The following is a 21,009-nucleotide window of genomic DNA, read 5'->3' as shown; positions in this document are numbered from 1 at the left end:
GCCTGGAGGGCAGCGGGAGGAGCAGAGCGTCGCAGCTGTGCAGCCTGGAACCTCCGAACCCCCCAGATTCTCCACGTGGGGTGAAGGGCCCGCTGGCGCATGGCAGCAGCTCATGGTCAATGTCAGCTGTCACCATGGGCTCACGCGGTTCCTTCAGGTCTGGAGGGTGTGGCCCTGAGGGGCTGGCGCAAATCTGCTCAGACTGGGTGGCGAGTAAGAGAAGTCTTTTCAACAGCACCGCAGCCTCCTGGGCTGTCCCCTGCAGCCCGAGTGGCCCCGGGGAAATGGTGACCGCCCTGGGTGTGCCGGACAAGCCCTCGCAGAGACCGCGGCGGGCACCTCTGGGGACTGGCCCCTGGCCTCCTGCTGCCACCCTGACAGACGGGTGGGGCCGCCCTGTCCAGACAGAAGCCGGCTGCAGGGCTGGCTTCCTGGGCATGGGACCGCAGCCGTCACAGAGGGCCCCGTGCCCTGGCAGACCTGGGATCAGATGCTCTGCCGTCACCATCTTGAAATACTTAGCAATTTTATCGCCGAATCTGTGTTTCGTAAGTGAAGTCCAGAGACAATGAACACACTCGGGGGGAGGAGATGGGGGCCTCAGCTCACACGGGCCCCACCCGGTCACCTCCCAGCCTCTCAGCGCCCTGGGCCTTGTCCAGCCCCATCCTTCCTGTCGCCCTTCCTGGGACAGACGCTGCCCTCCACGCCCCCAGGAAGGGGCATGGCAGTGGCTGTCCCTGCTCTTGGCTGGCAGGACCACGCCGTCCCCCAGTGATCCAAGTGCCAAACGTGTGCCAGTGCTAGGGGACATCCCGTCCACCAAGGTTGGCGTGCTTGTCCAGAGAAGGAGAGACAAGCTTCCCACCTCGGGCTCGAGTGCCACATTCTCATTTTGCCCTGGGCTCATGAATTATTTAGCTGGCCCCATGTGGCTGGGATGATACAGAGGAGCCATGACCTGAAACCCTGCTCTGCCCTGTCCCAGGAGGAAGGAAGAAAGGCTCTCCCGGGCCCCTGTGTCTCTCCATGGGGCAGCCGGTGGCTCATCCCACAAAATTCTCAGCTTCCGCTTGGTACCCCATCCGCTGATCTCCACGTGCAGAAGGATGTTTCCCAGAGAATATGGAGATTGAGTTAAATCTTCCAGGAGTTCCCTTCATTGTGCTGTGGTTAATGAATCCGACTAGGAACCATGAGGTTGTGGGTTCGATCTCTGGCCTCGCTCAGCAGGTTAAGGATCCGGCGTTACCGTGAGCTGTGGTGTAGGTCGCAGACACAGCTCGGATCCCAAGTTGCTGTGGCTGTGGTGTAGGCCAGTGGCTACAGCTCTGATTAGACCCCTAGGCTGGGAACCTCCATGTGCTGTGGGAGTGGCCCTAGAAAAGGCAAAAAGACAAAAAAAAAAAAAAATCTTCCAGGAAGAGCAGGGCTGGGCCGGGCTGAGAAAGGTGCTCTAGGCTGGAAGGACATTTGCTAGGATTCCTCCGTGTCGAGAACTGAGGTGTCCTGGTAGGCAGAGCCGCTAAGGGCCCTGCAGGAGGACGGGGCCAGACTGGACGGCCCTGCACCAGAACCACAGAAATTCGGATTTTATCCTTTTGGCCAGTTCTCAAACTTCATCAGGCAGCCAGGAGCAGAGGCACTTCCTTGAAGTTTCACATTGCCTGACAGGTATGTGAGTGGTATTGCATGAGACAATCTGCTTCATTTTGTTATACAAATATTTCTAAGGACACCCCGTGAGGAACGAAGTGCTGCAGATGCTCCAGGGGGAAAATCTTTCCGCTAGGAAACATTTCCTCCTGTGGGAGAAGCCCCGAGGAGGCTCGCGGGGGGCGAGGAAGGAATAATTGATACAGTTAAGAACAGATAGATGGACGCAGTCGTAAGCAGGCATTTTATAAATATGCACAAGGATGTGTAAAGATGTCCACGGCACAGGCCTTCCCAGGAGCTGACATCCCAGCCGAGGCGCAACCCAACGGGTGCTAATTGTCTCTGTTCCACCACTGCAGTAACAAAATGCTGCACGTCTCATGGCTCTAAACAGCACATGTTTATTCTCTTACAGGCCTGGCGGTCAGAGGGCGGATATGAGCCCCGTGGGTTAAAATCAAGGTGTTGGCAGGGCCGGTTCCTTCTGGAGGCTCCAGGGAAGAATCTGTTTCCTCGGCTTTTCCGGCTTCTAGAAGCACCCGCTGTCCCTGCCTCGTGGCCGTTCCCTCTGCCTTCCAATGTGGCTCTCTCACCTCTGCTTCTGTCATCACACCTCCTTTGCTGACTCACTTACCCTCCTGCTTCCCTCTTATAAAGACACCTGTGGGAGTTCCCGCTGAGGCTCAGTGGGTTAAGAACCCAACCTAGACGTGGCTCAGATCCTGCGTTGCTGTGACTGTGGCGTAGGCCAGCAGCTGCAGCTTCAATTTGACCCCTAGCCTAGGAACTTCCATAGACCACAATTGTGGCTGGAAAAAGAAAAAAAAATAAATAAAGGCACTTGTTACCTTGGGCTCTCCTGGATAATCCAGAGTATACGTTCCCTCTCCAGGTCCGTAAGTTGATGGCATCTGCAAAGTCCCTTTCGCCACGTGCACAGTCACATCTTCACAGGACCAGGAATTAGGACAGGGACGTCTCTGGAGCATCGTTACTCTGTCTGCCACACTCATGATGACAACGGGTCAGAGCAACAAAGTGGGGCAGAGGATGCAGTGGTCCATGAAAGGAGAGGTGATGTTTGTGGTGACCTGGGAGGACTCCGTGGCGGAGGTGGCACCTGAGCTGAGATGACAGAGGGGGGAGCACTCCAGGCAGAAGGCAAGCTGTGCGCAAAGGCGCCAAGGTGGGGAGGAGGAGGGTGCCGGGGGCGAGCCGCGGTGTTGCCCGGAGCATCAGGCAAGGAGCGGGGATGTGGACATATCCATCATGCTGCCCATACCCCTTCCCTTCCCGGGGAATCAAAGCAGGACGGCCCTGACCTCACCGAAGCCCCAGCTGGCCAGGACAGGGCAGGATGGGCGGCCCACCCGTGGGGACAAGCCTGTGGGCTGGCCGTGCTGCCGGCCTGGCTGCGCTTGAGTCGTTGCCCAAGCAGGCCAGCTGGCCAGCTGATCTGCCCAGGAATTTGGACTGGGGACAGGGAGACAATGCTGGAGGTGGTGGTGGGAGCAGAAGTTGAAAGGCAGGAGGAGCCCTGAGTGAGCAGCAGGCATGGGAGACCCAGGGGAGGAAGCCGAGCTCTGGGCTGGCGCACAGCCACAGGTCCGGGAGGAGGCAGAGCAACCCCAGGGCCCCTGAGGTCCATGGAGGGCCCGCTGCCCCTGAGGGAAGACAGCTCTGGAGAAGGCAGGCCCAGAGGCCCCAGTCCTGCCCTTCCCCAGGCTTTCCTGTGCCCTGTCCTGGCCCCAGTCCCTGGGAGAGCCAGGGTAAGGCCCTGGTCCTGGTGCCCAATCAGCAGAGCCCTGGAAGGAGCCCCGGCCAGGAGGGAGGGAAGGCAGGGAGCCCACAGAGGCAGCCCCCCGCCCCCGCTGGGCCTCCCAGCTCCTTCCCCGCAGACAAGTCCCTCCCAGCTCCCCTTGACCACCACGGGCTCCAGACTCTTCCCTTCCTGGGGAGTGGGAGGCTGGAGCCCAGCTCGGCCAGCTTCTCAGGGCAAGGTGAGACCAGGCGGGGTGAACTCTGTGAGGGGCTTCGGGGGATGCTTTAGAGCCACCTTCTCTCAATAATCACGCAACCTCCCTTTTACAGACCAGGACCTCGGCCTAGGGGACTCTCCCAGGGTCACGCAGCAGTAAAAAAATCTCTCTCCAATGGACTCACACTGTGATTCTACCGTGATTCCGGAACACGCCTGGTCACCGCGTACGCATGCAACGTGATGAGTGCTTGCGACGAGCTAGTGACACGCGTACCTGCCACACGGTACACACATGCCTGCAGCTCAGGTAGATCGTTCTGGGCACTGCACACTGCTGAGAGAGAAAGCAAAGGGCTCTGGCAGACAGATAGGGGCTCAGAAAAGGCCCTTCTCTAAAGATAACTTCTGGGGCGTTCCCATTGTGGCTCATCGGTAATGAACCCCACCTGTAACAATGAGGATGCAGGTTCAATCCCTGGCCTCGCTCTGTGGGTTAAGGATCTGGCACTGCCATGCGCTGCAGTGTAGGTTGCAGACATGGCTCTGGTGGAGGCTGGTGGCTGAAGCTCTGATTCAACCCTTCGCTTGAGAACTTCTATATGCCCTAAAAAGCAAAGCAAAAAAAAAAAAAAAAAAAGATACATTTTGAGCAAAACCCAGACTACTGAGAATGAGCTGGCCACCTAAAACTCTGGGAAGAGAGCATCACAGGCAGAACCTTAAACACTTGTTCATTTATTTATCAGAGGCACAGGTTAAATCGGCAGTATTTCACTCCTGGGCTGCATTTGCCGTGACTTTGGGACAGTGGCAGGAAGTGGTTGCGAAGGAGGGGCAGCAGAAGGCCAGATAGAAGACCCTCGGTTGACCCCCCCTCCCCGGGCCTCTACAGCTGAGGGCCCGGCAGGCCCTGCAGGCACCTCTGCCTCCATCCCTCTCTTCTGGTTCAGGGGCGGCACAGTACCACCCCTCTTTTCTCGGCTCCGTCAACACTAGGCGCCCAGGTGGACTCCCTCCCACACGCCACGCCTCCTTCTTCTCTCTCCGCAGTCTTCCCAGGCTCTGGATGCGTGCTCCCGAAGCTGAGGAGATGCGCGATGGTCCCCCGTGCACACACAGACGCCATGGCAACGGCAACTCCGTGACAACAGCAAAGGAAGCCAGGCAGGAACTTGCCAACCCAGAGAGCCGACCATCTGTGAGGCCAAACCCCCCAAATGTTGCCCGATCTATGTGCTCAAGTCCATCGAGCTTCTGCACGTAGTGGAGGTGACATTTAAGCGGCATAAGAATGAATGGTGGGTTGAAGGATCCAGCGTTGCTGCAGCTGCAGCGCAGGTTGCAGCTGCAGCTCGTATCTGATCCCTGGCCTGGGAGCCATCAGTCAGAGCAGGCAAGAGTTCTTTTTTTAAAGTGTTTGGCTGCACCCTCGACATGTGGAAGTTCCAAGGCCAGGGACTGATCCAGAGCTGCTGCAGAGACAACGCTGAGTAGTTAGGCCGGAGGAAGTGCCAACGACCGGGTTCTTGACTGTTCTGATGGCCCCTTCCTGGGGCCTCCCTGCCCCTTGGGGCCGCTTCGATTGTCCTGGCCCCTTGTCCCTGAGCCACCACCTGCATCATTGTACCTGGCAGGCCTGGGCCCCTTCCTGACTCCCTGCCTGACCTGCAGCTCCTGGAAGCCTTGGGCCGAGTCCAGTTCCTCCCTAAAACCTCAGCTCCTGGCCGGGCCATCGGGACCCAGCACCTGTGGGTCAGAGCTTCCTCCAAGCCTGGGGAATTCCTCCTCAGTTCCGCTCTGCTGCCTGCTCATCCAGCCCCAACCCCATTGTCTTAGCTCAGCCTGCCGTGATAAAATGCCGCACACTGGGGGCTTAAGGACAGAAACTTTCTTCTCATGGTTCTGGAGGCTGGAACATCAAGGTTTTGGCAGCACGAGGTTTCTGCTGAGAGCTCTCTTCCTGGCTTGCAGACAGCCGCGGTCCTCACCTCCTAAAGGCCCTGTCTCCGACGCGGTCACAAGGCTATCAGGATTTCAACATGTGCCGTGGGAGGGAGGCCGTGTAGACCATTCAGGCCATAAGGTCCATCTAATCAGTACCAAGTCCTGTGGTTCCTCCTCCCTGTTGTGGGTTGAACTGTGTCCCCAGAAAGGTCATTGAAGCCCTGAGCCCAGGCCCCTGTGTACGTGACCTTACTTGGAAATACTCTGGTGTCCTTGCAGATGTAATTGAATTACCTGATTAGTAACGTCTCTACTATGGCTGGTGTCCTCATAAGAAGAGGAGAAGGGGAGTTCCCTGGTGGCTCAGTGGGTTAAGGATCTGGCGTTGTCACTGCAGTGGCTCTGGTTACTTACAGATGTGGAGCGCATTCGACCCCTGGCTTGGGAACTTCTGCCTGATGTGGGTGCAGCTGGAAAAAAAAAAAAGGCGAAGGGACCCAGAGAGACACAGGGAGAAGGTCCTGTAATGAGGGAGGCAGAGACTGGAGGGTGCAGCTGCAAGGGGCTGGACAATGGAACTGCCACAACAGCCAGCAGCTGGAAGGGGCCTGGAAACACCTCACCCCCACGCCCTGCCCCAGCCTTCAGAGGAAGGAGATTCTTCTCATATTAAGCTGCCACGTTTGCGGACCTCACACCTGTTACTTCTCCCTGCCCCAGGACTCCAGGCCCAGCCCCGGCCCTTCCCTCTCTCTTCATCCTGCAGGCCCCATGGGCCAGGCAGGCTGTCGCACACTGCTGCCCCAGGGCCAGGGGCTGTCCCACACCTTTGCCCGCACAGTGCCCCCGACCTAAGCTGTCCTCCCCCTTGTCTCCTGGCGAACTCCTACCCATCCTTAAAAGCCCAGACTGGAGGTTATCTCCTTGGTGGGGCTGTCATGATTTCCAGGTAGAACAACCACTCTCTGCTCAGGTTCCCCTTTCAGCCTCTCTCTTTCTTCATGCGCATCTTGCTGCAGCCCATTTACTTTGCCTCCAAATTGTCTCTGGTTCTCTTTCCAAGTTACATCCCGAGACAGCAGGGACTCGATAATCCAGCTTGGCTGAAGACACGGAGGACTGGCTGGGTGGATGTTCAGATGACAGAAAACCCACGGAAGCGTCTATACTGCAGGCTGTGTGCTGTACCCTGGTGGCAACAGGGAGGGAGCCAGAGTGTGTGGGACCCAATACTTTCCCCATCTGCGGAGGGGGCCCCTTTGACAAAAGGAATACGCAAACAGGAACTGGGCTGCAGAAGGGGGTCTTCGCAAGTGAGGGGCCCTGAAGGTTAAGCTGTGTTGGCGCCGAGGCAAGTTCGACTGTGCTGGTAGGTTTGCTGGAAAAAAGCAGAGCCGTGGGTTTAGGTGCAGAGAAGCGCGCCCCAAAGAGCTGGGTCATCTCCCCACTTCCTCCTCGCTCCGACCGCTGACCGCAGACGGCACTTTCACTGAGATTGCTTCCCTCCCGCCTGGAAGGTCTGAGCCGCGCCGGGAAGCCCTGGTGCCCAGCGGTGTGGGCGTTCTGCAGAACTCAAACCGCACGCAGCTGCATCAGCCCACCTAGCCGCGGGTCGTGCCGCTCCTGTGAGTCTCCCTTCTTCTTTCTAAACCCTGTACCCTGGCCACCAAGTTCCTTCCCAGAAGCGGGACCTGAGGGGAAGGGAGTCAGGGACACTTGCCTTCCCTCGCGTGCCTTGGTATCCATGGAGCATCCGAAGCTGCTGCAACAAACCGCTGGGAACGGGGGCTCAGAGCCGCCTGTAGCTGCCGTCCCTGACTCTGCTTTCATGGGGCCTTCCCTCTTTCCACAAGGACACTTATCACTGGTGCTGAGTCTCACCTGCATCCAGGGCGTCTCATCTCAAGGTCCTTCACTTCCATCTGCAAAGGATTCTTCCAAATAAGGTCCCATTCACAGGGACTGGGGGTTAGGTCTTGAACATAAGTTTTGAGGGGAACGCAATTCAGCCCTTTACCCTTGGGGACAATGATCTGACCTGGCCTCAGGGATCGGGGCAGGGCAAGGGCGGGAGAAGTGAGGCAGGGAAGCAGGAGTGCGGCTCTGCGCCTGCGGGGGTGGGGGGAGGGGTTCGACCGCCCCCTCCCCCAGCACCACCCCCAGCCCGCCCTGCCTCTCCCTCCCACCCGCTCCTGGGGGGAGGGGATGCGAGTGCGCCTCACAGGCAGCTGAGCAGGGACCCAGTCCGCTCAGCTCTGCTCACCTCCCGCCCCCTCCCTGTCTCTGTCCTTTGCCAACTCCCGGGCTCTGCCCTCTCCACGTTCTGCACCTTCACTCCTCTCTCCTGCTCTCTCCTCTTCCTGGCCTCTCCCCTTTGCCTCGCTCCAGGCACCCTCTCGGGAGGACCCCCAAATGGCAGTGAAGGGAGGCCGGGAAGGCCTCCTGTGAGCCCTGCGGGCCTCCTCTTGGCTGGCACAGCCTGGCAGCTGCTGCCCCGACCCCACCGAGGATGTCCTCCCTCCCTCCGTCTGCACCCTGTGCCCCCCACCTCCACTCCAGCGGGTCCTGCTGTCTAGCTACCAGCTCGGTGGCCACCTCCCACCCCAGCCCCCACTCTGGATCTCAGCCCCTCAACCCCTTTGGCTCCTTCCTCACAGCTGTTACCTTGTGGGCAGCCTCTCCTTGCTCCCCAGGGGTCCATGGACGCAACACCACTATTGGGTGGGACCCCGTCCCTCTGCCTCCACCCCTCCCTGGCAGCAGGACCCCCCAGTCCACAGCCACCTTCCCTCCAGCCCTAGTGGGCTCCCTGGAGGAGGCTGTCCTGGGCTGGGGGCCGGGGGCTGGGAGCCTGCCCGTGGCGTCCACCACAGCCTGGCTCCTTCTTGGGGGGTTACCTTGAATGCAGGGGATGGAGCAGGGGCCATCTGGTTCTGAGTCAGAACGTCTCCAGCAGCTTCTCATTTCCAGCAGCACAGCGGATGGGTCGGTCCCATCTGCCTCCTGACTCAGGCTCCTCATTAACTCCAGACCGGGAGAGGCGAGATTCATCACCTCCCACCGCCCCGCACTGGGTTTGCGCCTACTTCCTTTTCAGTCTGTTTATTTTTGCCTGTTTTCCCCAGGAGAGCGATGCGCCACTGAGGGCGGGCCCGGGTCTGGGTGCTTCGGATCAAGGAGCCCAGATGCACAGTGATCCCTGCGTGAGGCCTGTCCCCCGTCCAGGGAGGGAGCTGGTGACGGGGCTCCAGGCCACACGGCCGTGAACAGGGGGCGGGGATGCAAGTGCGTGTTCCCTGACCCTCACGTCCTGACTCTGACCTCCAGGTTCAGGGTCCTTAGTGGCCTGGGGCGGTGGCCGCCTGTCGTGGCCTCTGGTGCCCAGGCCCAGGGATGGTCGGTGCCCAGGACGCCCCTCCTCCTGCCTGTCCTTCGCAGGCCCTTCCCCAGCTAGCTCTAGCGGAAGCCCTCCCTCGGGTATCACTTCCTACAGAGGAAGCCTCCTTTGTCCCTGGAGGAGCAAATCCGGCATCAGGGAAGTCTCTGGGGGGCTATTGTTTGGCACTTCCTTCTTGGCAGGCGGCCTTGGCTCCTGAGCTGCGCCAGGGCTCCTGGCCACATCTGCTACTCCAGTGCCCAGGGTCTGGGCTCTCCCAGAGATCTCCAGGCTGGGACTGTACTGCGGAAGCAGCCAGTCAGTCAGTTAGTCACTCAACAAATACTGGCTGGGGACCCTGAGATAACCGTGACTCGGTTCCTGCCCTCAAAGAGATAAGGGTGCCGGTGGAAGACCCATGCTGGACCATCCAGCACCACGCAGCTGGCGCTTCTTATCCCACACCCAGAGACTCTGACCAACAGAGACTGTCGTTGCTATTCTTTTAATTGTGGTAAAACACCAATAACATAAAAGTTACCATCTTAACCATTTTTGGGGGGGCCACGGCCATAGTGGAAGTCCCCGGACCAGGGAGCGGCGGTGCCGCAGCTGTAACCAGAGCCACAGCAGTGACAATGCTGGATCCTTAACCTACTTAGCTGCCGGGGAACTCCCACCGTAACCATTTTTACAGCTCAGTGGCGTTATTCATTGTTGTGCAGCCATCCCCACCCTCCATCTCCAGAACTTTCCATCTTCCCAAATGGAAACTCTCTTCCCATTAAACACTCACGCCCACCTCCTGTGCCCCAGCCCCTGGAAACCACCATCCTATTTCCTGTCTCTCTGAGCTTTGTTATCTAGGCCCTCCGGTCCGTGACTCTCCCAGCACCTGTCCCTTCGAGACTGGCTTATCCCACTGAGCACGCTGTCCTCAAGGTCCATTCCTGCCGGAGGACCTGCCAAGACGTCTCTCCTTCTCAAGGCTGGATAATATCCCCTCGCACGGATGCGCCTCCCTGGTTCATCCGTTCCTCGGTCCCTGGACACTTGGGATGTTCCCAGCTTTTGGCTCTTGTGAAAAATGCTGCTGTGAACATGGGTGTGCAAATGCCTTCAAGACTCTGCTTTCCCTTTCTTTTTTCTTGGATACAATTTTTTTTTTCAGATTTTATACACACTTTATTCACCACAATCTCAGCAGTGGCTTAAATGTGGAGCTCTGATTTTTTCTTAATTTTTTTTCATTTTCCATGATTTTTATTTATTTATTTATTTATTGTCTTTTTTTTTTTGCCATTTCTTGGGCCGCTCCCATGGCACATGGAGGTTCCCAGGCTAGGAGTCGAATCGGAGCTGTAGCTGCCAGCCTACGCCAGAGCCACAGCAACGCAGGATCCGAGCCGAGTCTGCCACCTACACCACAGCTCAGGGCAACGCCGGATCGTTAACCCACTGAGCAAAGGCAGGGATCGAACCCGCAACCTCATGGTTCCTAGTCGGATTCGTTAACCACTGCGCCACGACGGGAACCCCTGACTTTTATTTTTTGCATTATGGCTGGTTTGCAGGGTTCTGTCACTTTTCCTACTGTGCAGCAAGGTGACCCAGTTACACATATATGTACACATTCTTTTTTCATAAGTGACTTATATGGTTCCCAGTGCTGCACAGCAGGATCTCATTGCTTACCCATCACAAAGGCAAGAGTCTGCATCTATTAACCCCAAGCTCCGGATCCATCCCGCTCCCTCCCCCCACGCTTGGCAACCACAAATCTATTCTCCAAGTCCATGAGTTTCTTTTCTGTGGAAAGGTTCATTTGTGCCAGATTCCAGATATAAGTGGCATCATATGGCATTTGTCTGCTTTTTTTTTTTAAGGTCTGACCCCATACTTTGTGTCATCTCCAAATCAACTGCCCATTCAGATTCGTGTCACCTCTGAGACTTGCTGCACGGTCAGCAAGTGATCTTTTAGGGTCTGTGGTCACTCAGAAGTGGGAACATTAGGAACACGAAGGTCTTTGGGGGGAAATGTGTAGAGTCATTTCTGACCTTACCTGAAAGGAAATCTAGAAAAAGACACTTCAAAAGGAAGAATAACACCAAGCCTTGGACAGCTCATTGACGTATTATTTTTGGCTTGAAAGTCTTCGTCTCTTCAATGGGAGATTTGAGCCAGATAACCTCTAAAATCTCTGCTTTTCCAAAACTCTATGACCTCTGTCCAGATCTTGAGTCTTTTTTCTTTTAATTTATTGAAAATAAATAAATAAATAAACTCATTGGAGTCCAGTTGACTTAGAAGGTCGTGTTAGTTTCAGGTGCACAGCAAAGTGAGGCCGTTACACGTGCACAGCCCCGTTCCTTTTCAGAGTCTTTCCCGCGTAGGTCATCACACAGCGCGAGTAGGTTCCGCCGAGCTCTGCGCTGGGTCCTCGTTGCCTGTTTCTGCGGAGGGGTGCGTGTGTGTCAACCCCAACCCCGCGCCGATCCCTCCCGCCCCAGCTTTCCCCTGCGGTGACGGGGAATTTGCTTTCAAAGTCTCTGAGTCAGAGTTCCCATGGTGACTCAGTGGTTAGGGAACCCAACTAGGATCCATGAGGATGTGGGTTCGATCCCTGGCCTTGCGCAGTGGGTTAAGGATCTGGCGTTGCTGTGGCTGTGGTGTAGGCCTGCAGCTGTAGCTCCAGTTTGACCCCTAGCCTGGGAAGCGCCATATGCCGTGGGTGCGGCCCTAAAAGACAAAAAAAAAAAAAAAAAAAGACCAAAATCTTTGAGTCTGTTTCGGTTTTGTAAGTTCTTTGGTGTCATTTTTTGGTTAGTCCACATCTTAGTGATCTCGTGTGATAGTTATATTTCCCTATGATATGATATGATATTTATCATACTTTACTTAGTATGGTAATCTCTAGGTTCATACATGTTGCTGCAAATGGTGTTATTTCACTGTTTTTAAGGCTAATATCCCATTGTATAGATGTACCCCATCTTCTTTTTTTTGTCTTTTTAGGACTACAGCCACAGAATATGGAGGTTCCCAGGCTAGTGGTCGAATCAGAGCTACAGCTGCTGGTCTACACCACAGCCACAGCAACGCCAGATCTGAGCCACGTCTATAACCTACACCACAGCTCACAGCAACACTGGATCCTTAATGCACTGAGCAAGGCCAGATATGGAACCTGTGTTCTCATGGATGCTATTTTATTCTATTTTTGGTTTTGTTTTTTGTTTGTTTGTCTGTTTGTTTTGCTTTTTAGGGTTGCACCTGTGGCACATGGAAGTTCCCAGACTAGGGATCAAATTGGAGTTGCAGCTGCTGGCTTATGCTGCAGCTGCAGCAACATGGGATCTGAGCCACATCTATGGCCTACACTGTAGCTCATAGCCATATCCTTAACCCACTGAGCGAGGCCAGGGATTGAACCCACATCCTCATGGATACTTGTGGGTTCCATAACCCGCCGAGCCACAATGGGAACTCTGTATTTTTAGTTTTTAAGGAAACTCCATACTGTTCTCCGTAATGGTTCCACCTGCTTTCACTTCTTTTGAGTGAAAAAAAAAAAGTGGGATTGCTGGATTGGAGGGAAAGACAATGACAGGGACAGAGATGGAGAAGGGGAGAGAGAGATTCAGAGAGAAGACGAATGGCCTTCCTGCTGGTCTGGGAGGCACTAGAAAGTGAACAGTTTGAACATTAAAAACAGGCCTTGTTTGTACCTTAAGCTGCTAGAGTTGGTGGAATCTATTCAAGTAAGCAAATACCTCCCAGGCTGGTACAGGGACTAAGTCAAACGTTGAAGCATCACCACGGGGCCTGGCCTGGCAGCAGTAGGGAGTGCCCAACACACATTCATTTCTTTTCCATTCCTTCCAGGGCTTCCACCGTCTTGGGCATCCTGACTGTGCTCCCAGGGCCGAGCTGAGGCCTGGCACACAGTAGGTGCTCAAGCAATGTCTGTCCAGTGCACAGGCAGCCTGGGTACTGACCATCTCCGAATCATGGTGGGCAGGGGCTGGGCCTTGGTTGCCACCGGGAGCAGCCCTGAGCCAGGCCTGGCTTTCCAGCTCTTGCCGGTGCCAGGTGCAGAGAGAGACAGAGATGCGGGGGAGGGAGAGAGATGGAGAGAAAGGGAGACAGAGAGAGAAATGGGGAGACAGTTGGACCGCCTGTGAGACAGTCTGATAGAGACGGGGCGAGGGTCCCTCTGCCCGCTGCAGGCCCTGGGCAGCGGGCCAGTGCCTCTCCCTCCAAATCCCGCATTAGACAGCCTGCGCTGGAAGGTTCTTCGGTTCCCCGCTCCCTCGTTTGTCGAGCTATGGGAAGGCCTCCTGTGCCCTGGGGTGGGGAGCAGGATGCCAGACGCGAGCACAAGGTGATGACACCACGTTTGGCTCAGAGAAGAGAACCTAGAGGAGCCTGGCCCGTCTGCAAATCAGCACCCAGTCATCGAGGGCGGACTGCCTTGTGCTTAAGGTTGGTTTGGGCAACTTCCAAGGGGAGTTCAGTTGCTGTGGCTTAGAGATGTGCTCGTGCCTGCGGGTGTGCATGACGGCGCGGACATGTGTGTATTGCAGCGGGTGTGAGTGAGGGTGTGTGAGATGCACATGTGATGTGTGTGTTGCCCTGTGTGGTTCCGACTGATCAAGGCTCCAGTGCCACACCCTCCCCAGACATGGACGTTTCCATTTGTCCAGCAGCGCCTTTTGGTCTCCAGATCTTTCCATGTTGATATCCTCATTGGAGCCTCACGGCCCCCAGGAGATCATTACAGTTTTGTAGATGCAGGAACAGCCTCTTCAAGAGGGAACTCAAGGCCACAGAGCCGGGACCGTGGTGGCCTGGACTAGAGGCAACCTCCTCCTCCTCTTCCTCACTGCGCAGAAACTCCCCCCAGCACTCCACTGTGAAATAAAGGGGGGACCTGCCCCAGCAGGATGGGCGCCCCCTAGGAAGTTTGTCTATCCTTGTGGGTGGTTGGGGTGTGTACCTGATTCTCTGGAGAGACAACATGTGTTAACGGCAATGAGGCGGGGGCCAACCCCGTGAGCGAGGGCACAGAGCGCCAGGTGGAATCTGCCTGGGGAATTCAGGAAGGCTTGCTGGAGGAGGTGTCCCATGAACTGTCTTTGTGCCCAATTTCCATCTGCTATGTGTACCAGCAGCTGGCATAGCGGCTTAACCAAGAAGGGTTTCTCTTTCTCACAAAACAAGAAGCCTGGCAGGAGAGAGGCCCTGGCAGGAGCAGCCCCACCTAGAGGGTGGGTGAGGCCCCTCTTGCTCGGGACTCCATCATCTTTAGAGCTGTACTCACAGGTGCAAGACAGCGGCTCCGCCTCTGGGCTTTGAGTGTGCAGTCCAGAAAGGACAAAGGGGAAAGTTGAAGGTCAGAAGGCCAAAGGTCAGTCAAGTTCGCGCTTCCTAGCAGGAGGACATGGCGTTGCCTCGGGAGCCCACGCAGTGCCTTCCCAGAGGGCCGTGTCCACCCAGGCTGCACGTGGTCCCCAGGAGGATGCGGGGTGGGGCTCTCAGCGAGGCCGGGAGGGAGGGGTGGCAGAGGGCCCTGCGTCCATCCCGCTGCCTGGGAAGGAGCTCAGCCGTCCATGGGTGGGAGACGCCCTGGAAGTGGGAGGTGGTCCAGGACGGTCCCGGGAATAAGCCTTTCTGTGTGCAGGTGTGTGCACGTGCATGTGGTCCCACTCGAGTGTGTGAGTGTCTTCATGTGCGTGTGCTCGTGAGGATGCCGTGACCACGAAGAGGAGGGGAGGGAACGAGCTCAGTGGTGGAGCCCTGGAGAGGTTCAGATCGATGCTGTGTGGGGCGCCTCTGGCCATCGTCGGGGGGCCCTGGTAGGGGTCCCAGCAGCAGCCTGGACGGCAGAGAGGAGCCCAGCCGCCAAGACCTTAGTGAGGGGCTGTCAGGATGGCGCAGGTGAGAGCCGCCAATAACGTGCTCAGCCACGGGGCCTCGGGCGGGAGGTGTGGGGGCAGGGAGGCTGTCTTACCTGGGGGCTTGACAGGGCCGGGGGCTGGGTGCCTGCTTCTACGCTCAGCTCTTTACAGAGAGAAGAAAGGGGAGGAAGGAAGAAGGAAGAAGGGAGGAGGAGGAAGACAGGAATAAAGAAAGAAGGGGGGGTGGGGGAGGGAGAGAGAAAGGGGGGCACAGAGAAAAGAAAGACGAGGAAGGAAGGCGAGGAGAAAGGGCGCATGGCGAACGGTTCGAAAGATGCTGAAGCCCCCAAACCAGCCGGTCAACATGGGCGCTCCCCCTCGGTCTGGCCATCCTGATGCTCCCAGGGCCCACCCGCCTCCATCTCCCCAGGACCCAGAGCTGCAGGGCGAGCGAGACGCCGGACCTTCTCCCAGGCCGCCACCAACACCGTCATCTCATCCCACATCGTGTGTGTCTCCCACGCTGAGCATCTGTGTAACACGTTGTCTGTGGAAGATATCTGGCCACCGAGGGGTTGAGGACAGTTTGAAAACCACTCCTCAAGGTCGGCACGCAGGCCTGGCTGCTTGCGCGATCCCTGCGTTTCGGAGACAAGAGACGTTTCTGCCCGAGCAGGCGTCGCTCATTAAGAAGTGGCGGCACACGTCTGTAATCACTGTGTAATTACCTTGCATCCTAACTGGCAGCAGACACCGGCCTGCGGGGATGGAGCCTCCCCTGTGAGTGGGCTCCAAATAGGATGAGGCAGAGGTGCTGGAGGCCAGGAGCACGTGGAGGTGGCAGGGAGAGGGGAGCTGTGCTTGGGCCCCACTCAGGGCTGCCCGGTGCCTGGGGCCCAGGCCCTCAAGCTCAAGGTCTTCTGGAGTCGGTGAGAGGTGTCCTCCCACTTACAGGAGAGGACACTGAGGCTCGGAGAAGCCCGCTCTCGCCCGAAAGAGACCCTCCCTCGAGTGGGCAGGGCTGCCTGGAGGTCAACCCAGCGCTGGCTTAGGCCAGAGTCTCTGCTCTCCCGCCCCAGGCGCTGCTCCTCGCTTGGGCTGGGGGTGGGGGGTAGTCAGTCTCTGCCACCCGTGGAAATGGGAGCTGGGGGCGCATAGACACCATCCTGCTGCCTTTGAAAGACAGATCCCTTGAAAGGAGACCCGAGCCTTTGTACTCCGAGCACAGCAAGACCAGGAACAGAAAGATTGGGAGCGGACCAGAAAGGGGACTCTGGGGAGACTGAGCCCCTCCAGGTGCAGCAGAGAGGCGTGGGGCCCCAAGGCTGGGGGCCGTCTTGCCCTCGAAGGGATCTGGGTTCAAGTCCCAGCTCTGCCCCTCATCCCTGGGGCCCCAGGCAGATCGCTGGCCTCAGGGAGCCTCAGTTCCCCCCTCCCTAACATGGCAGCGGTTAAGGGGGCTTGCAGTGTCCCCAACAGGGACGGGTGGCAACGATCAGATCATTTTCCGAGCTTGAAAACATGTGTGTTGGGCTTCCATTTACCCTTTGTTCCCAAAGCTGTGTGCTTGTGTGTGTGTTAAAATGGGGACGGGGGTCCAGCGCCCCCAGGTCAGCCACAAGTGAGGACGCAGCCAGAGAAGCAGGTCTCACCAGGATGGCTGGATAGAAACCTGCAGGATGCCCACAGCGCACACGAGCACACGCACATGGGAGGGTCACGGGGCGGAGTGCCTGCAGCAGGGTGGCCGGCCAGCACGCTGACGTCCCGAAGCTGATGCTGGAGCCCTAAGTCTGCAGGACAGGTAGTCAGGGAGGGCAATGGTGAGACTGGGAGAGCAAGCTGGACCCACAAGCGGAAGCTGGAGCTCACAGGGTCAGGGCCTGACTTTGTGTGGCATGGGTGCCCTGCAGAACCTGGGGCCTGGGGAATTGAGCATGAGAAAGGAGGGCTGGTAGCAGCCGACTGTGCCTCACACAGGGGGTGGCCAGCAGCTCAGCAACCACGCAGGTGAGCTGTGAACCCCTGGCTCTTTCACCTCCATCCCCCACCTGCCCCGGGAAAGGCCTCGGGGCCCATCCTGCAGAAGGATTCAGGGACCTGCTTCTGGGAGATGCTGGGCAGCCCAGCCCAGCTGACATCTGAGCCACACAAACCTGCACGGTGGGCTTGGAACAGGGAGAGCTCCGGGTAGACATCTGTCACACACCCAGGTGGCTGAAGGATGCTCCAGAAGGGCTGAGGGCTCAGGGTTGCGGACGCAGAGCTGGATGGGCACCGTGACATGTGCTGCAGTCGCCTGTCCCTGCCCTTCTCCCAGCCCAGACGCCAGGGCGCCCCCCTGCCACCCCCACCCCCACCATGTCCCCCTCCTCCATCTATCCAGGTCCAGCCCCTTCTCTCCATCCCACTGCCCCTGCTGGGCCACATGTCCTCTGCCTCACACACAGGCTTCAGCTGGGCTGTCACTCTCCTGCTCTCACATTTCCAGGCTGCAGCAATGGATGGCAAGCCTGGGAGTCCGTCAGGACCAGCTGGGCCTATGCATCAGAACCCAGAGCCAAAAGCTGTGCCCTTGGTGAGCAAGCCCAAAGTCATCAGCCCGCAGGAAAACCTGCAAGTCTTGCTCAACATTCAGGGACTTTGCAGAGTTCCTGCTGTAGCTCAGGGGAAACAAATCTGACTTGAATCCATGAGGATGCAAGTTCGATGCCTGGCCTTGCTCACCTCAGTGGGTTAAGGATCTTGTGTTGCCGTGAGCTGTGGCGTAGGTCGCAGACGTGGCTTGGATCTGGCGTTCCTGTGGCTGAGGTACAGGCTGGAACCTACACCTAGCCTGGAAACCTCCATGAGCCGTGGGTGTGGCCCTTAAAAAAACTTCAGGTACTTTGTGATTTTGGTTTCAACTTCAACCAGCCTGATCTCCTGACCCCTCAGCGCCACACCTGTTCTTCATTCTCCCCGAACTCCTCCTGGCACATGGGTCACATACCACATTGGCGCTCAACCCTCTCCTTGCTGCCTGCCAAATCTCCCTGCACACTTTCCTTCTGACAGAATCCTGCTCACTCTCCAAGGCCCCACGCAGAGGTCACCTCCTCTGTGAAGCCCTCCCTGACTGCTCCCCCAGCCACACTCCCATAGGAGTGTTTCCTGGTTATGGAGTGCTTTGTTTTGTGGCATGTGGACCTTGTGCCTCAATCCACATTGAATCGGCAGTTTTGAGAGGTCAGAGGCCTCTGTGGCTTTGTCCCAACTGTCTCGAAGTACAGAAGGTTCCAGGGGAACCAGATACTTCAGGGTCATTGGATGGTCACGTTCTTTTCATTAAAAAAACCATATAATGGGGAGTTCCCTGGTGGCCTAGTGGTAAAGGGTCTGACATTGTCACTGCTGTGACTCAAGTTCCATCCCTGGCCCAGGAATTTCTGCATGCCATGGGCATGGCAAAAAAAAAAAAAAAAAAAAAACACCCACAAAAGCATATAATACACGCTCTTGGTAGAAATTCAGCTAATCGGGGAACTGTGGTATAATTGTGAGCGCTGGGCTGCCTCTCTTCCCATCCTGGTCCCGGTCTGTCTTCACAGGCGACCCCTGCTGGACATACCTGGTTTTTATTATTTTATGTTATTTTTTACTTTTTAAAATTTTTTACAAAAGTGTAGTTGATTTACACTGTTGTGCCAATTTCTGCTGTAGGATGTACTTGTTTTCAGTGGAAAGTTTTGGGAGCCTGACGGGTCTGACTGGTTTTTCTCCCCACTTGAGCTGGGGCCCAGCTTGCAGGAGGGGCTGCCAAAGGGAACACTCACAGCCCTTTGGCCCCGGGCCACCAGCGATCCAGCCCCCAGGTGCCTCTCAGCGCTGCTGTGCCCCACAGATGAGGGCCTCTGGATGCAGCCTTCTCCTCTGCATCCAGGTGCCTGGTACGGGTCAGGCTGGCTCCATGGCAGCACAGTCTGCCTTGGGCCCGTGATTCTGCCTCCCAGACCCTCTGTCTCTTCCTCGATCTCCTCATCGGCCACCGCTCAAACTAACTGCCAGGGTGGTCGTGGGGGCTGGCTGAGGCGCTGGGTATCGACACCCAGCTCAGACCTTGATAAATATCCATCTTTCCCTCCCTTCTCCCACTGCAAGCCCGCCCGTGGCAGCGACAGGCTTAGACACAGCGGGCCCGCTTGGGCTCCAAGCCCTGAGAGTTTGATGGATGAGCACTTTTATAAAAGCCTCCTGGACCCGGTGAGCACCCGCCTCCTGCTCATTTCTTCCTCCTCTCCTCCCTCCCCCTCTCTCCTTCAAGCCCACCCGCACCCCCAAGGACAACAAGGAAAGAGCTGTGACAGAGCGGGTACAGAAGGCGGCAGGGGGACACCCCGAGACGCAGGGGAGCTTTCCCAGTGGACTAAAGCTGGAGCTGGGCCCTGAAGGATGTGGAAGGGTGTTCCGGGAGGAGGGAACCGCACATGCCAAGGCCCAGAGGCAGGAAAGAATGCGCCTGGTCTGGAAATGGCCTGCGGTGCTCCCTGTGGGTGGACGATGAGAGTCCTGCAAGGTCTGGAGCCCGTGGCCCAGAAAGGGGCTGGGGGCGGGGCTGGGGTCCCGTGACTCACTTCCGGGACCCTCTGCCTCCCTGACCTCCTTTGCTCACTGGCCGCTTGGGGAGGAAGTGGCCCAGGCCTCAGCTGACAAACGGAGGCTTTGATGTTGGAGGCGGGAGGGCTCTGGCGCGTCTCCTTGGACGAGGCTCAGGAATGTGCTCCTCTGACACCATGGCAGCCAGGGCCGCTGGGGGAGCTGCCTGAGTGGGGGAAGCTCTGGGGCTGCCTAGATGGGGGGGCTGGGGCGCAGACCTCTGGCTCTCGCGCACGGCCCACCCAGCCCAGGAGCGCAAGAGGGAAGCTCTGTGGGTTGGAAGCCGCTGCCCCTCACTGAGCCTCAGTTTTGGCTTCTATAACATGGGGATAACAATGCAGTTACAGCCCAGATCCTCTGGGAAGCAGGTGTCCCGGGAAGGTTAATTAGGGGAGCATCCTGGAGGGCCCTGCTCCGCCATCTAAAGGGTCAGGGGAGACCTTAAACCACGTGGCCCCTCAGAGGCGGCCGGCACCTCTCAGGCATGGATGGCCTTAGGCTCCCTGCCGGCTCTGCTAAGTTGCTGCCCAGGAGCCCAAGGGAGACGGGCCGTGGCAGGAACGCAGGGCTGGGTCTCAGGGTGGCAGCCAGGTCTCGTGGCCACTCCAGGACAAAAACCCCTTCCCCTGGCCAAGGTACCAGGCCTTGCTGTTTCCAGAACTTAGCCAAAACAGCTGAGGGGGGAGTTCCCATTGTGGCTCAGTGGGTTAAGAACCCGACTGGTATCCATGAGGATGTGGGTTCAATCCCTGGTCCCACTCAGTGGATTAAGGATCTGGTGTTGCTGTGAGCTGTGGTGCAGGTCGCAGATGGGGTTCAGATCCTGCGTTGCTGTGGCTGTGGTGCAGGTTAGTGGCTACGGCTCTGATTCGACCTCTAGCCTGGGAACTTCCATATGCAGCCCTAAAAATGCAAAAAACAAAACAAACAAAAACAAATCAAAAAGCAGCCGAGGGGATGGGAATGGAGGGGCTATGCCTGGTGTCCGTGTCCAGGGACTGCTGTGCAAATGACCAGAGCTGGCTTTAAAAACCAGAAGTGCGCTCTCCTGGCTCTGGAGGCCAGAATCTGAAATCAGGGTGTCAGCTGGGCCGTGCTCCCTCCAGAGGCCCTGGGGCGGGGCAGGGGGTGGTGTCCTTCCTGCTGTCCCAGCTCTGGGGGCTCCTCGTGTTCCCTGGCCGTGGCCCCATCACGCCAGGCTCTGCCTCCATCCTCACGTGGCCTCCTCCCTGTCTCTGTGTCTCCTCTTCTTCCCAGGACACCAGCCACTGGATCTGGTGCCCACCCTGTCCAGCGTGACCTCACCTTTACCAGTGACACCCGCAAGGACCGTTTCCATTCTGGGGTTCTGGCGATCGTGACGGCCGCGTCCAGCGCTGCAGGGCAACGGGGAGTCCTGGAAGAGAGACGGTGTAACAGAGACTGCTTTACAGTTAGAGAGCGGGGGACCAGGAGGCTCTCTGTTCCGCAGAACCAAAGGCGCCTAGGCTTTAGCCCACATGACTTTCATT

The 21,009-nt window shown here is 57.4% G+C and overlaps 1 long non-coding RNA gene across 1 annotated transcript; it reads right to left on the bottom strand.

The window, feature by feature from the left end:
* Positions 1 to 2,040: 2,040 nt before the first annotated feature.
* LOC110260208 (uncharacterized) lies at positions 2,041 to 9,011 on the bottom strand. Its single transcript, XR_014843313.1, has 6 exons — positions 8,482 to 9,011; positions 7,305 to 7,506; positions 4,087 to 6,962; positions 3,823 to 3,971; positions 2,508 to 2,784; positions 2,041 to 2,320 (listed from the first exon to the last, which is right to left on the bottom strand). It is a non-coding gene; the product is annotated as an uncharacterized LOC110260208 (long non-coding RNA).
* Between the last annotated feature and the right edge of the window lie 11,998 nt (positions 9,012 to 21,009).

This window comes from Sus scrofa, chromosome 4 (genome assembly GCF_054392235.1).
Source record: "Sus scrofa isolate SSC_HxYL_T2T_F1_AM1 chromosome 4, Sscrofa_HxYL_maternal_Yorkshire_Landrace_v2.0, whole genome shotgun sequence".
Lineage (NCBI taxonomy): Eukaryota > Metazoa > Chordata > Mammalia > Artiodactyla > Suidae > Sus > Sus scrofa.
This window is presented reverse-complemented; position numbering and strand designations above follow the sequence as displayed.